The sequence below is a fragment of the Lipophrys pholis genome (genome assembly GCF_963383615.2).
Source record: "Lipophrys pholis genome assembly, chromosome: 5".
NCBI lineage: Eukaryota > Metazoa > Chordata > Actinopteri > Blenniiformes > Blenniidae > Lipophrys > Lipophrys pholis.
Window position 1 is genome coordinate 14,644,827 of NC_137628.1, and position 14,898 is coordinate 14,659,724.

The window sequence follows — 14,898 nt, forward strand, 5'->3', positions numbered from 1 at the left end:
GCAGTCGAAGACGGGCTGGCTGCCGGCCGGGAAGGAGACAAAGAGGATGAAGCACTAGAGTCGGTTGGTTTGTCTCTCAGCCATGATGGACCGAGTCTAGAAGATGCCTGAGCAGGAGTGTTGGTGTTGGGTTTACTGGACCCTGGTAGAGGAGCGAGTCTTGACGTTTGGGTGTTGGTGGGTAAATCCCGAAGAGGTGCGAGTGTGGACGACAACGACCTGAAAGACAGAAATGCCAACACAAATGATGAGGACTGAGAAAAATGATCCTACAGCAGTCACAAGACTTTCTGATGCCTTCAGTTAAAAACTCAAATAAGAAAGGTTTTCTACAAAACTATTGCTACGAAGTGTACAACGGTTCATGCCAAAACAAAAACAAGGCATAAGAAAATCTCTATTGATTCTTCTAAACGAGGACGGTCATAATAAACACTGAAAATTAAAAAAAATAAATAAATTTGACTTCAGAACTGCATCAATTCATCTTCAAATCAAAAATAAAGTTTTCCTAAAACTTAAAACTTTAAAAATTAAAAACTTCCTTAAGTTAGCTGAGTGACAAAAATGGAACAAATGTGAGATCACAGTAACATTTATCCATAGTTAGCTGGGATTGGTTTTCACTTGGGAGTTTTCAAAAGTCCTGCATTGTCACTGAGGACAGTTTCTTCTTCTCTACATTTCAACTCCTAATCTGGGGTTGTATTTCAGAAAAATACACAAAATAAGTGGGGCTCACAATATTGAACATTTCTGATCTGTTGAACAGTCACAATATTAAATATCTAGCTGAAAAACTAATACATTGTTTTGTTTCTGATGGCTCAACAAATACGAGACAAACCGAGAGAAGACCTGACATCATAAATACACCAACAACAAAGTCCATTAGAATCTATTGCATCACACTTCAGTAGAAAGGGAGGTGATAATCCACCCAAAAGAAAGTTTTCCAACCACAAAATAAGCAACAGGAACCAAGTCATCTAGTGAAAAATAGTTCCTGAGAGTAGAAAAGCAACTTAAGATTCACGCCATTAGTTCCTTACTTTGCACAGTTCCTGTGATAAAGTTTGCCGTCCACTAGATGTCGTTGCACCAGGTGAACATGCTGGTTACAGGACACACATTTGTTGTTCAGGGTGCCTGTCTGACGGGAATTCTCAGCTGGAGCGTTCTGAAAGCGAGGCGAGAGAAAGTGTGAGGGCGGGTAACGAATGAACGCGAACAAACATTTGAAGACAACATGAAGGGTGATCAGAGAACAACTTCTCCAGAGCTCATGAAAGCAGCTTTGAGCATTGGTGAAAAAAAGCTGACCTGTGTTAAATTCCTGGTTTGTCTTGGTGAAGGAGTCGGTCTGGTGATGTTGGAAGAGGGAGGAGGGCTGTTCTCTCGAGCAGGTTTAGAAGAGCCGAACACTTTGGACATCACCGGCTGGTTCTTCTTCCCCGACGGCTCATCGGTGGAACCCTCGGCTGGACGTTTTATGCCGCTCATACCACCAACTGAGAGCAGACGAGCACACAACAGCATGAATGAGATGAAAGTCCAATGCAAAACCAGACGCAATGACAGATTAGAGTACTCACTTGGTGATCGCCCGTGGAAATAGTTGTAATATTGTGAGACATATGTCAGGATACTGAGGCGGTCAGGAACCCGAAGAGCCACCATATCTTCTGCGTCCAACAGTGCGGGGATTCCCAGTTCCTGCTCCGCAACCCCAAAGGCCTGCAAATAAATGTAACAAGGGATGTTTAAAAAAGAATAGCTGATTTATATTTAGATTGCCTGTGAGGACCGTCTTCATATCCTACAGCACACTGTGCAGAAAATAACTTTATTAAGATCACACCATTCTTTTCTACTCTGCTGCCTTGAAAGTAAATATGCATTCGAGCACTCGTGGGTGTGTCTGTTGAAAAAATGAGGCGTGATCGGGAACATTAGTGGTACCTTGTTATTCTTAAGAAAGACATCTGCTGTGCTATTCAACCACGAAAACCAGATCTTAATCCTTTGTACTGTGCTTTTTGTACTGTACTGTAGTATGTCCACATAGACTGACTGCTCATAAAGAATACGCTCTTTACCCACAATAGTTTTACCCCATGAGAAAGAGCTGAAGTTGTTGTTTTGTTTTTCTTCATAGGTGTATTTTCTATATGGTTAAGAAATACTTTGTTTAACAACGCTGTTTGTACTTCCAAAGCTGAACACTGAGAATTCAGTTATTAGGTGGCAGTGTCGTCACACCACTGTAATTTGTTTTAGGGAAAAAACTTTATTCAGCATGTTACAGGTACAGTGGAGCTCATTCACAAGCAGATCTATGTCACAAGTCTCTACTGTCCACATTCACACAATTATGGCTTTTTTATGGATATGTTCAATGTGTGTGTGTGTGTGTGTGTGTGTGTGTGTGTGTGTGTGTGTGTGTGTGTGTGTGTGTGTGTGTGTGTGTGTGTGTGTGTGTGTGTGTGTGTGTGTGTGTGTGTGTGTGTGTAATCCTTGTAAATTTCGATTGCCTTAGTTTTAAATTTAGTTATATTCTCTTGTGTTTATTTGTCTACAAGGGGTTGTATATACACATGTGTGCATACTGCCTCTTAAACAATTTGAATAGCACACAAGTACAAGGTTTCTTTCATATTTGTTAATGTACAGGTTTATTGCATGTATTCTGAATTATTTCCCAAGAGACAGCTATGCTATTCTTTAACCACATCTACGGTTTGCCGACAGTTGCTTCCAAATAAGTTCCAAGAAATGGTAAGAAGTTACAATTTACAGTCCCTTGCTTCATAAATGGTTGATAAGGTAAGCTAATATTCATTAAAGGCTGTGAAAGTACTAATTGACAAGGGAGCAAAAAAGAAGCGGTGGCTAATGCTAAAGCAACTCCCCAATTGTTTTCATCAACAATAAAATGTCTGTGTAGATACTTAAATAATAATAATCTACAAGCATGTTACTATCAACAAACATCTGCAAGCGGAACTTCGGCTTTCACTTTCACTGCTGCTTAGTAAATGTGAAACATGGCTACGGATAACCAAGAAAGAACAAGCAATCAATTTGAACCATAAAATGACTGCGCAGACGTCGTTCAAGAAATAAAGAGTGGACTGGGACACACCCGTTTAACTTGCACCTTGGACTTTAGACTGGACTGTCATTCTCATCCACTGAATGAAGATGTTTAAGGTATGGAAATATCATATTTGTGTGTGGATTTAATTTTTGAAATAAAGATGTTGCCACCCTGTTTTGCATTATTATATATTGATTAAAATGTACTAATGGCACATATCACGTGAGCTAGATTGGAGAGGAATCCCTGTATTAAACCCTCATTCACAACTTCTGTTACACAACTAGCAGAAGCGGCCATCAAGCACCACAGACGGTACTTAAGCAGCTGATTCAATGGCTCATGAAAACATACCGGCTGTCCCATAAAACCACTGGCTTCGTTGCAGTTTATTGTCGTTTGCTTAGGCTGAAATTCAAAGCAGCGGCACATAATTATAAACATTTTATTGTCTTGCAGGATTATGAAGAGCTTGAGCTTTTCTCACAGTGCTTTAATATTAATGATGAAGATTAAGAGAAGTGAAATACGAGGACAGAACGAAGTATCTGGAAATCAAAGTGACCTATGATTATTTTTCCTCTTTGCCACGACGAACACCGAGTTTTCAGGTTCTGGAAAATCTTGGTGGTTTTCCGAGGCCACATAATAAGTCAGCAAAGTATGGCTTCAAGGTATTCTCTGTATTATCAGTCCTTTGAGAAGTGTTTACTCAGCATTCAATTGTATTTGGTAGAGTAGCTTTATCTGGCCAGCAGATAAAAATCGTAGGATTTCGAATAAGGTAAAAATGGGTCTATCACCTGACGAGTGAAACCCTCAATGTTACACTGATAAGGTTTCTCCTGTATGTTTGAAGGCAACTGAGAAATAATAGTAAGATAAAGTTATCAGCTCTCAGGTTGAGAAACAGAAACTGTCCCACTTATCTTCTGTTATCCTCACTAAACTCATTCATACACTTAAATGTAAAAACAGTGGCAGGAATTCCTCTCATGTTTGGTGCATTCATATAACTTTGTTCGGTTATTATATTTGATCTGCACAAGAACTCATTAAAATGTGGTTTGTAATCAAACCACACACATGCATGCCTGCAGAGAACAACCTACTATAAACATTAACAATGGAGGTACACGGACATTCGTATGGACAGATGAGGATGTTGGATTGCTTTAAGTGACTCTCAACTATAAAACTACCGAGTCCCAGGAGAATATGGACGAGGAGATCGACTCCCACATGAGAAGAACTATTTACTACGGCCGTGGTGTGCAGTAGCAGTAGCAGCATGTCAGAAAAGTTTTGTTTTCCCCCATTTATACAGAGACGAAGCCGTTTTCAAAAAGTTGCGTTTTCAGTTGCTCGAAGCACTGTTACCGTGTAAACGGACATCCACAATGCAACAAAGGTTTTGCGGTGTCTCTTGAAAACACTTAAGGCCTTAATTTTAACCAAATCTGCCAAATACAGCAGATATATCCAGCAGCAGCATGTACAAAATATCTTCTTGTAGAGTCCCAACCAGATATTTAGTGATCAATCCATAGATCAGCTTTATGACCCCAAAATTGTAAAGATGGACATAGAAAATCACTCAATAATGAAACACCTGATCAGTATTCGCAAAGTCATGCTGTAAAAAACACGTTAATTTTTCTGAAGACAACTTTCCTGCCCCCTTGTCCCCGTTCATCCAGCCAAGAACAGCTGGCAACCTTTCCATGTCTGATGGAGGACAGCTCAACCACACCAGGTAGCATTTGAGTTAAGTCAAATACAGCGCGCTAATGGCATTTTATCACGTTATACATCAAATATAAACAGGCGGAAAATAATATAATAGACTGGACTTGCAGATGAGAAGAGGGAGCTTGTCATTGATACATATAGGGAAGTGAGTACACCTCACAGAGTATCTGCAGGTATTTACACACGTTTTGTCTCCAATTAATATACTGTCATAAATATCATATTATATCCATTGGTAAAAGGATTTCACTCATAATGAATATTTTAATAATGTGTCACATCCACACATAGTCACAAACCAATGGTGCCAGCTGGTATTTAACCACCAGGGACAATTTGGGGTTTGCTATGTTGATCAGTTACCTTTTGACATATGGACAGGGCAAGGTGAGGGTCGAAACACCAGTAATTGAAATACAACCTCTTCCTTAAGCTTTTTCATCGTGTGTGTGTGTGTGTGTGTGTGTGTGTGTGTTTGTTATAAGCTTTTAGGGTCTGTATTACTTTCCATCATGACACATTACACGTAGGCTTTAAAGATGAATGCTAATTAAACCGTGAGGGTGAAGAACTATCCCAATTAAAAGCCCAAGGAAGGAAGAGTAGAACCTGAACACACACTAACAACCACATTACAGTCACCAGTTGACCTCACAGCATGCGTTTAGATTATGGGATGACGCCAACGGACCAGCAAAAAAAATCCCAAAATGCGAAGGGGAAAGCAATTCCACATTGAAATACGCAGGCTTAGAGCACATCCCATCTGCATCTGTTCATGTATTTTATCCTGCAATGAAAGTAGTGGGCAGAACCAACTTCACAGATTTAAAATGCAGTTTGGAAACATGTCTTACCAGTTTGTTGTTGTCATAGACATTTTCCTTCTTCAGAGAATCATAATTGCTGCAACAGAACAGAGAAAAAAAAACAAAAACATGATTGATAAAGCACATGTGATCCGACATTCCCTCCAGCATCATCTGTTTACCAGCGGGATGGACCGGACGCACGCTGCCTCGTCATGCATACCTTCCTCAACTTCGGCACACATCGTGACAATGACAGCAGTGACACATGAGCAACAATCCAACGCTCTCTAATTGAAAAAGCTCGGCCCGCACTCATCACACTGAGCAAAAGCTTGCAGTCAGTGTTTAGTGGCCGAGCCGGTGTAAACATGAAGTGTGCTGCCATGCTGGTCTGGCTGAGGGGGAAAAAGCTGGAACGGAGAGCAGCTGCGGCTCCTCCTGAAATGAAAGCGCTGTCTGTCTAATGACCTCTCTGGAACAGAACCACACCAGTCTGTGTCAAACTGGCCACAGTTCAGTTGGAGATAATGAGCAGAGGCTTTGAAATATCTGAAAAATGAAGGTCGGGTCCAAGGCCGAACGAGGAACTTGTGCCAACGCACTTTACAGCTTACCCATTGTTCGGCGGTGGAAACTACCGGTTTGATATCAAAAATATAAAAGGTCTCATCTACTGGCTTCCTATTGACACACAGAGATGAATGTTTGATATACTGTGTTAAAAAATTTAATCATTTCTGCAACAAGCCTAATTGACTATGCATCACCAGCAGATTTTAAGGAAGCAAATTATGATCGAGGGCATTCTGGAAGGATTGTTTAGTAACCAGGATGTTCATACATTTTGAGCCAACCAAACCAAGGTCTGACCTTTGCTCTTTGCCTCATTGAACTGTATCCTGAAAGCACTGGAAGGCTAATAAATTACCCACAGTTCCCAGCATTTTGTCCAAGGAGGACAGAACAGAGCCAGGAAAGTGTCCCTTTCCCCTTCACAGCTTCAGGACAAATGCATTTGACCTCTGACTTGGAGATAGTGACAGCGCCTGGTCAAAAGCTCACGTTTCCCTCCAGAGATTGCTAAAGGATTCTTTGACGTCGACATCATCATTTCTAGACAAAAAAAAACCATGGCTGCTGCAGCTCTGCAGCATGAGGAAGGATGCAGAGTATTTATGTCTACAAATGGTCTGTTTAAAAGACTTAGAGAGCAAAGGGAAGGACATGGAAATATCCAAACTGAACAAATGGTACCTCAGTGCTGGCTGGGCGTGAGGATTTGGACCAATTCAGTTTTAGTTGTAATAAACCAGTTGCAATAGCCATCTCGTGGCATAATGCAGCAATTTAGCTGCAGTTGGACTATATGGACCGTGTGTGGCGAACGAACCTTGGGCTGAAAATGGACCTGCTTTATTCTGGTGGACAGACAGTGGGAAATTTAATTTACCCTGATTGTGTAGTAGTAAACCGAACAATCCTGGACTGAGATGTTTAATCTGGCCTGCCAGATGCTAGCCATTATGAGAACAAACCATCCTCGCCACGTGGGGAGTGGGTAACAGCTTTTAACAAGAGGGCCGAAGCAACTGCTGGGCACCAAACTCATTCACCATTCAGGTTGAAGAGCCAAGAAATGATTGACAGTTTTTCCTTAGACTGAAAGACTCTTGACGGTAATCTGACAGGCTTATTCCCAAAAGGCCACGGTAATATAGTGGCAACATCAAATCATTACAAGAACTAAAAAAAATTTAATAAGTTAATTACACTTTCATGAAATCAAAACTATCCTGAACGAGGCAGAGTGTTTTGGGTCAGTGCACCTGGAATGAGCCTAAAGGTTCATTCATATCATGCTTACTCCCATTGTTTTGTTCTGAATTGGCGTCATCATTAACAGGTCCAACCTTTCTGACAGCTTTAACAAAAGAAAGAATGAGTGGATTGAGTTCGAACTTCTTCTATGGTAATTTATAAGGCCACGTTTACACTGCAACGTTTACAAGTAAAAACAGAAGACTTTTGTTGTATGTCCGTTCCCACGACAACAGTGCTGGGAGCCACTGACAACACAACTTTTTGAAAGCAGCTCCCAAGGTGGATTTTTTCGAAATGCTCCGACAGTCTCTTTGGAAACAAGGGAAAACTCAACTTTTCTAAAATGCAACTACTGCTGCTGCCTATTAGCGCCGCGGCCGTAGTAAACAGTTCTTCTGCACATGCATGAGTAGAACGGCAATATCAACAATGGTGGCTCCCAGAGTGTCATGACTCCCAGTCCATAATCTCCTGGGACTTGGTAGTTCTCGAGCCGAGCGTCACCTCTTATAACAATCCAACTTCGTTTTCTCTCCATACAAATGCCAGTGTTCTCCCATGTTCTCCCCGTTAATGTTTATAACATGTTTTTCTCTACATACATGTGTGCCTGGTTTCATTGGCCACTGCCAGCAACGCTAACTACATAGTTTTGTAGCATTTCTGCTGTTTGCATGTAAACGGACATTGTTTTCAAAACGTTCCTATGTAAATGTTACGCCAAATGCTAAAACGATGCGTTTTTACTTCTTAAGGTACCAAAGAAGCACAGAAGTCCTGCATGATTTTATATAAGCATCTTAATGTTGAGTATGGCTATATATATATATATATATATATATATATACACACACACACACACACTGAAGTAGATTGTTAGTCTCTTTGGGCTTTGAGATCTGTTCATCCAAACAACAGTGTTAAAAGCGAAGTTGCGGCTTTTAATATTTTCATCAACCCAATTATGTTTTAATAATTACACAATTTTGGCGAATCCATCATGATTAATCACACTTTTCATTCATACTTTTAAGATGCATACATACTCTTTAATAGCAATATTAATTCATTTATTACTGTTAATTACGTGTAATGTTCTTGTTGTCTGTATATTTATTTGAAATACTGTCATTGTGATTTGCCCAAATCATTAAAACGATGGCCAGTCTATCTTTAGCTATACGTAGATCGTTGATCGTAATAAAAATACGGTATATTGTGCAGCGCTACAGCGGATGACCTGCTTTCACGTGCTGCTGAACTATCAGTGGAAGTTTTTAACAGATCTGCAGATCATCTGAGGAGACACTAAACTTTTTTTCTCCACTTTCTTTTCCCGTCGCTCCGTGAAGTTGGAACTTGTAAAGCAGGAAAAGAAAGCCCCTGAGCTCCGCCTTCAGTTTTTTTTTTGGAAACTTTTCTGTTGTGTTGGAAGTCAACTTGTTCCTGCTCGGAGTTTACTCACATCAGATCGGGTCTGTGTTTGTGGATGAGGGCGCAGAACGCCAGGCCGTCCCTGAACGACGTGGTCATGTTGGTGATGGACACGTCCCGGTACCCGTCACACTGGATCCGGCACCACTGCTGCAGAGCCTTCACGGCCGACATCCCGGAGCTCGGACTGATCGGTGCGTGTGAGCGCGCGGCGGCGGCGGCGGCGTCGGCGGCTCCCCGGGGCTGTCCGCACCCGCAGATGCCTCTGCCCCTCCCCGCAGAGACCACACTCCCAGTTTCCACAGAAGATCCGGGCCAGGAAGACCTCCAGCAGTATATACGTGGGTGTGTGTGTGTGTTGGTGAGAAAGTGGAAAGATCTTGAATGAGACACCTGTGAAAGGTCGCCAGTGACGCAGCGCGGGGGGCGGAGCTCCGCGCGCAGGTTTCTTTAACTCTTTCACACTTCACTCACACTTTCCCACAGATCACTAAAGTGGTTTTTTTTGCTTTTTTTTTTAGATCCCCAGCGTCCAGTCATGAATTAATCTAGAAAAAGCCAGTGAAAGAGTGCGAGTCCTGAGAGGTAAACTATATTGCAATAAGTCCATTAAAAGTTCACAATATTCAAGTCTGCGTTTGCCAAAAGTTATAAACAGACACATGTTTTGATTAAAAAGTTATATTTTACATAATATTTTCAGTGGCTGAGACAAACTTTATGAGACTGTCCACTGGAAAGAACCTCCTACACACTGAAGGACAAGCAGCAAACGTTTCAAGACATTTGAATAGCGACACATCAGACAAGCCCCTTCACTGTCCCGTTTTAATACTAAGTTGTGTTTAGTTCTATCACTTATACCAAGGGCCTAAACGTCTTAGATAACCAGGACGACTAATCATGATTTTCTTTCTTTTTTCTTTGCTGTACTTGATATTTATACATTTACATCCTTACGCGCGTGAGTACACTTATACAATGATTATGTTTTATGAATACAAATGTTTTTTATCTAATACAAATGTGTTAAATAACAATTACTTCATCATCTGTGTGTCAGTATAGGCTCATATTCCTTGTACTGAATCAGTTTCATTGAGTGATTCAGCATTTCAGGTGCTGCTCACAACTTCTGTTGGACGATCTGATGAATCAAATGAATGAGGTTATGGTTTCATATCTGATAAATGTATATACTTACACATGTGTATGCTGCTGTTTTAGCAACATTTAGTGAAAATGTTTATTTATTTTGGAGTCCACTGTGGTCAGAATTCGCTCTATTGTTTACATCCTCTACTTCCTTTGCCCTGGAGTCTATTCTCCCTGTACCTGCATGGGTTTCATCTCGTTGACGTCCTACAGGCAAAACATTTGAGGTGAGTTGGCGACTCTAAATCAGGTGTTTCAAACGTAAGGCTTGTCGGCAAAAACCAGACTGAGAGAGGCTCCAATCTGCAGATGAAACCACCAAGCAAATAGAAAGTATTGACATACAAACACATTTCTTTAGAGTACAGGACACATTGAGACCTGAGCTGAGATATCAGTGATGCTGCAATGAAAGCGACCTACCTCCTCGGGGAGGGTATGTAAAAACACCCATAAAGCAACAGCTTTAAGTTTTCTGAACATTTCACTGTATTTTGCACCAGAGGGTTGCATCAAAAATGTAATTTATGTTGAGACTGTAGTAATATTCGGGACTAGTTTGATTTTGTGAAAATATAGAGTTTTCTAAAGGTATATTTGAAGTAAAATCAAATGAAAACTTTACATTTTAAATTTAACACATTATAATTATGACACTATTTTACCAGCAGAGCCCACCCAATTCGATTGTACTGAAAAGCTATAAATGGTCCGTAGGTGTGGTTGTGTAACTGTGTGTTTCTCTGTTTGCTCTGTGATAAACCACTGACCTGTCCGGGATGTAACCTGCCTTCGCCCCTATAGTCAAAGATAAAGCGGTGTGGAAGATGTTCATAGAGCTTGGGCTGGTTTCTGGTCAAACCTCTTAACTTTTAAGCTGTCTTCTCTGATGTGGCATGGAAATGATAAAGGATTGGCCTCCTTTAGGGTGATATCCAGGAGGTAAAGTAGAAGCATCTTCAAAGAACCCAGGTTCAGGTTTCAACACGATTTCTGCAATATGACAAGAAACTGTTTTATAATGTTGTTTTTACAGCAAGTCGAAGTTCTTCAGGCTTTCAACGCCTCTGCCACTGTGTTTTTTTGTGAAGAATGAAGCTTTGCTGTTCTTGTAAATGACATGTGGCGTAAAGTTTTGATTTGTTCTCAGAGCGAACGCAATAATCACTTGACTGGACACGTCCGTATTCGTAACATCTGTATCGAAACAGAAACATCCCAGCGTTTCCGAGAATCACTGTTAGGGATCCTGAACCCTGATTCAAGTGGAAAGCAACATGAAAGTTGTTGTTTAATCTCGGTTAGTGATCCACTGTTGTGTTTTATAATGCTTTTTTGACATTTCACTGACTCATACAGCTCTGCCACAGTGTTGCCTGTGGTTGTGGCTCTACGATAAGAGAGGAAGAATTTGTTTTTATTAAAGGCAGGAATAGCGCTCCTGGAGGCGGCCATATTGTTTGATGATTCTGCAATATTGTGAGCAACTTGTCGAGAGACAATTGGAACAAACTATTAAAATAGACGCAACTGATAAAGTGCAGGCCCGAGTTCTGTAACTAGAGTCAACTCAACATTCAGCCTGGAGCCAAAGAACTGACCTCAGATGGAGAACTTAACAGAGCAGCATGTGAGTTTCCTCGCTTCATGGTGGACGTGTGCAGGCTTCTCCTGCCCACGCTCTTAAAACTGAACCAGAATCTGGCCCGCGGGAGCTTGTTTGTTGTGACATGCTGCTCCAGAAAACTACAATTAGCCCCCTGTGAGACCCACATCGTGTATACAAGTGTCTAAACATGAAATATAAGTCCGCAAACAAACAGTCATTAGAGGTTTTCTAGAACTCAAAACACTGTTACATAAGCTCAGGTATACCTCATCCATATGCATAATGTGTGTCTAATGATTATGACTAAAACACAGCCATTGAAGTCACACAGAGATAAAGTACAAAACCAGTTCACCAGGCATGGTTGTTCCTGGTGTTAGTCAGCCTGTCCCGTCCTGTCTCTTCTCTGGCAGGGTGTGTTGGAGAAGGCGGGTGGTTTATGTTCACTAAAGTTACCTGACACCTGAAATACCTGCACAGTTTATGAAAGCAGCAGAGGACAAGATCTCCTTTTCATGCTTTGAACAGGCTAAAATCTTCATTTCAGCTTCTTGACTGCATTATAACCTTTATTTACAGTTTCTTTCAATTGGTTCTTTTCAGGCTAATCTGCAAGGGTTTAAATGAAGTGTAAGGTTAATAGCTTTACCACGTGGCCATGTATTAAATGCTCCTCAAACATAATCTGTCATGTTGAACATTTTTGTTTTTCAGGATTTCGTTTTTAAATTTCATGTTGCTTGAGGCTCAGCACCTTGGAGCCGGGCTGTAGTGGTTCGAACTCTCCTCTCACAGTGAGAGTATCTGGTTTTTGTCTGAGTAACTCCGCTGCATAATGTGTGCAAACTGAAAGTGCAATGTGTTGGCATGAGCATGGAATTTGGCGTCTTAGTAAGTCAGACTAAATCTCTCATTTGGTTTGTTTCCTGTCGATAAGGAGAGAGGAAAGAAGATAGACAACAAAAACACTCCACAACTGTCCAAAGTTACATCGGAAAAAAATTGTTTCACAGTCTTATTTTTGTCGTGATGACAAGCTGAGTCATCATACAGTTAAAGACAATTGGCCAAGGTTTTCTAATAATAACCTGACAATGAATCAGAAACTTGTGTTTGAGTTGTCTTTGGGGAATTCCTCTATTTGAATGAAGGGTTGATGAATACTTCTTCCTTGAACAATCTGTAAGGAAATTAACAGCGAAGCACTGTGGGAATCTTTAGTCAGTAGTTCCTCCACAAGTGTTGACTGAACTGTTTCCTGTTGAAGTTAGTGGTTAAACCTTTTTTATATATGATCACCCATTGATACGGCGAGGAAGTCAGTCGTAATAACTTGCAGTTAGGGATTGGAGAATTAAAGATTTTTCTATACAAATCATACAAACACGTGGGAAAAGCATTTGATGAGCGATTTACTTTAACAGGTTCTGTATGAAGTCTGTTCATGTTTGTAGTATTGAAGGATTCTGACTGAATCAACTCTCCTCCAGAATGAAGTGAATAATCTGTGATGTTTACTTTTTCCTTAATAAGTTCCCATAATAAGTTCTAATAATTCCTGCATTCCACTGACGGGAGGTCCCAATTAATGCGCCTGTTGGCTCACTGTCATGAGTTATTGGGCCCCCGAAACACTGAAGACGAGTGCCTCGGACAAGTTTTTGGTATTTGATTCCTGACTGTGCCTGCGAGGGCTTGTCGCTCATATCCTCTCCATTAAACGCCAAGATGCTGATCGTTAGTCTGTTGTTTCTGTTAATGCCCCACAGAAAGTTCCCGAGGCCGGACTCGAACCAGGGACCTTTTTTGCAGTGAGACGTGAGCAATAACACTACAGCCCCTCGTAGAGCCAAATTCATGACTCCTAACAGTTTTAATCCGTTTTTTCTTTTACAAACCTCGACATTTCCCACATGAAAATCCAACTGTTTTGTGTTTGCAATGTCAAAAATACAGAGAAGAGATGCAGAAATAGATGACGACCTTTGCTGGTGAGTATATTGACTTACAGTATATTTGGCTCATATCGTCACCAAGCTCACAACTGGATGGCCACCCAGTCAGCATAACAGAAATGTTGGAACGGTATGTTGTGGAAAACCACAATTAATGGCTATTACCACCCAATCATCTGCTCCACTTTATTCAGCATAGAGTCGTGGGAGGCTGGAGCAGCACTCTGCATGAAAACCAGGGTAGAGCATGGGCAGATCACCACTTCATATAACGTTATCCCAGCACAAGACGCCCCCTAGTGGCCAGAGTAATTATGACTGGAACAATGAGGGAAAACAGAATATAAAGAGTGACATTAATCTATTTAGGGAGGTTGAATAAATAAAATGGACTTAACCAAAAAGTCCAAAAACATGCGTATGAGGTTGAATGGTGACCCTAAGCCGTTTAAGTGGAAACAAAAAACTTTGGTGCTGCATTTTGGGTGTCTGTTTACATGACAACGGTGCTCAGAGCCACCGAAAACACAACCTTTGGAGACTCCATGGTGGAACTTTTTGAAATTGCTCGGGCTTTGCTCCATGGGAACATTGTGTTTTCACCTGAAACATTGTAGTGTAAATGGCGCTGAGTGCGTGTTGTTGTCAACCTGCCTTCACTCATTATCTGCTGGGATTGTATTGTATAAAGCGATACAGAAGATGGACAGACATGCACATTAACCAATTCTGTATAGTCTGCAGAAACATACAATTCTAACATGCAATTAAAGGCTCGACTTGAAGGTTTTCACTTTTTTTTTTTTTTTTTTTTTTTTTAAATCGAAAACCACATTTCCGAATTGTTAAACAGCACTGAGGCTCATTTTCCACACAGTCCTTATCACACCCAGCTAAATGATGCTGAACGTGAGAGCTGGCAGGACGGTCTCAAAAGAACTGACTGAAAAGAAACGAGTGGCATGAAGGACACACACACAAAAGAGCTGGGAAAAAAAGAGCTTTTTGTTGTTAACATCCAACACCCCCCCCCCCTTCCAAAAAAAAAAAGACCTCCAAGCAGAAAAAGAAAGAAGGACGTGAACAATGAAGCAGCTTTTAGCCTTTTCACAACTCCCAGGACCCTCCTCCACAACCGCCACCAGTCAAACATGATTAAACGAGAGTTTATTTTAAAACCAAGCTTCATTTGACGATATAATCTGCAATCAGTCGTTTGTGTTTGTTTTACGGAGCACACTGTAGAAATGTTCTGTGTGA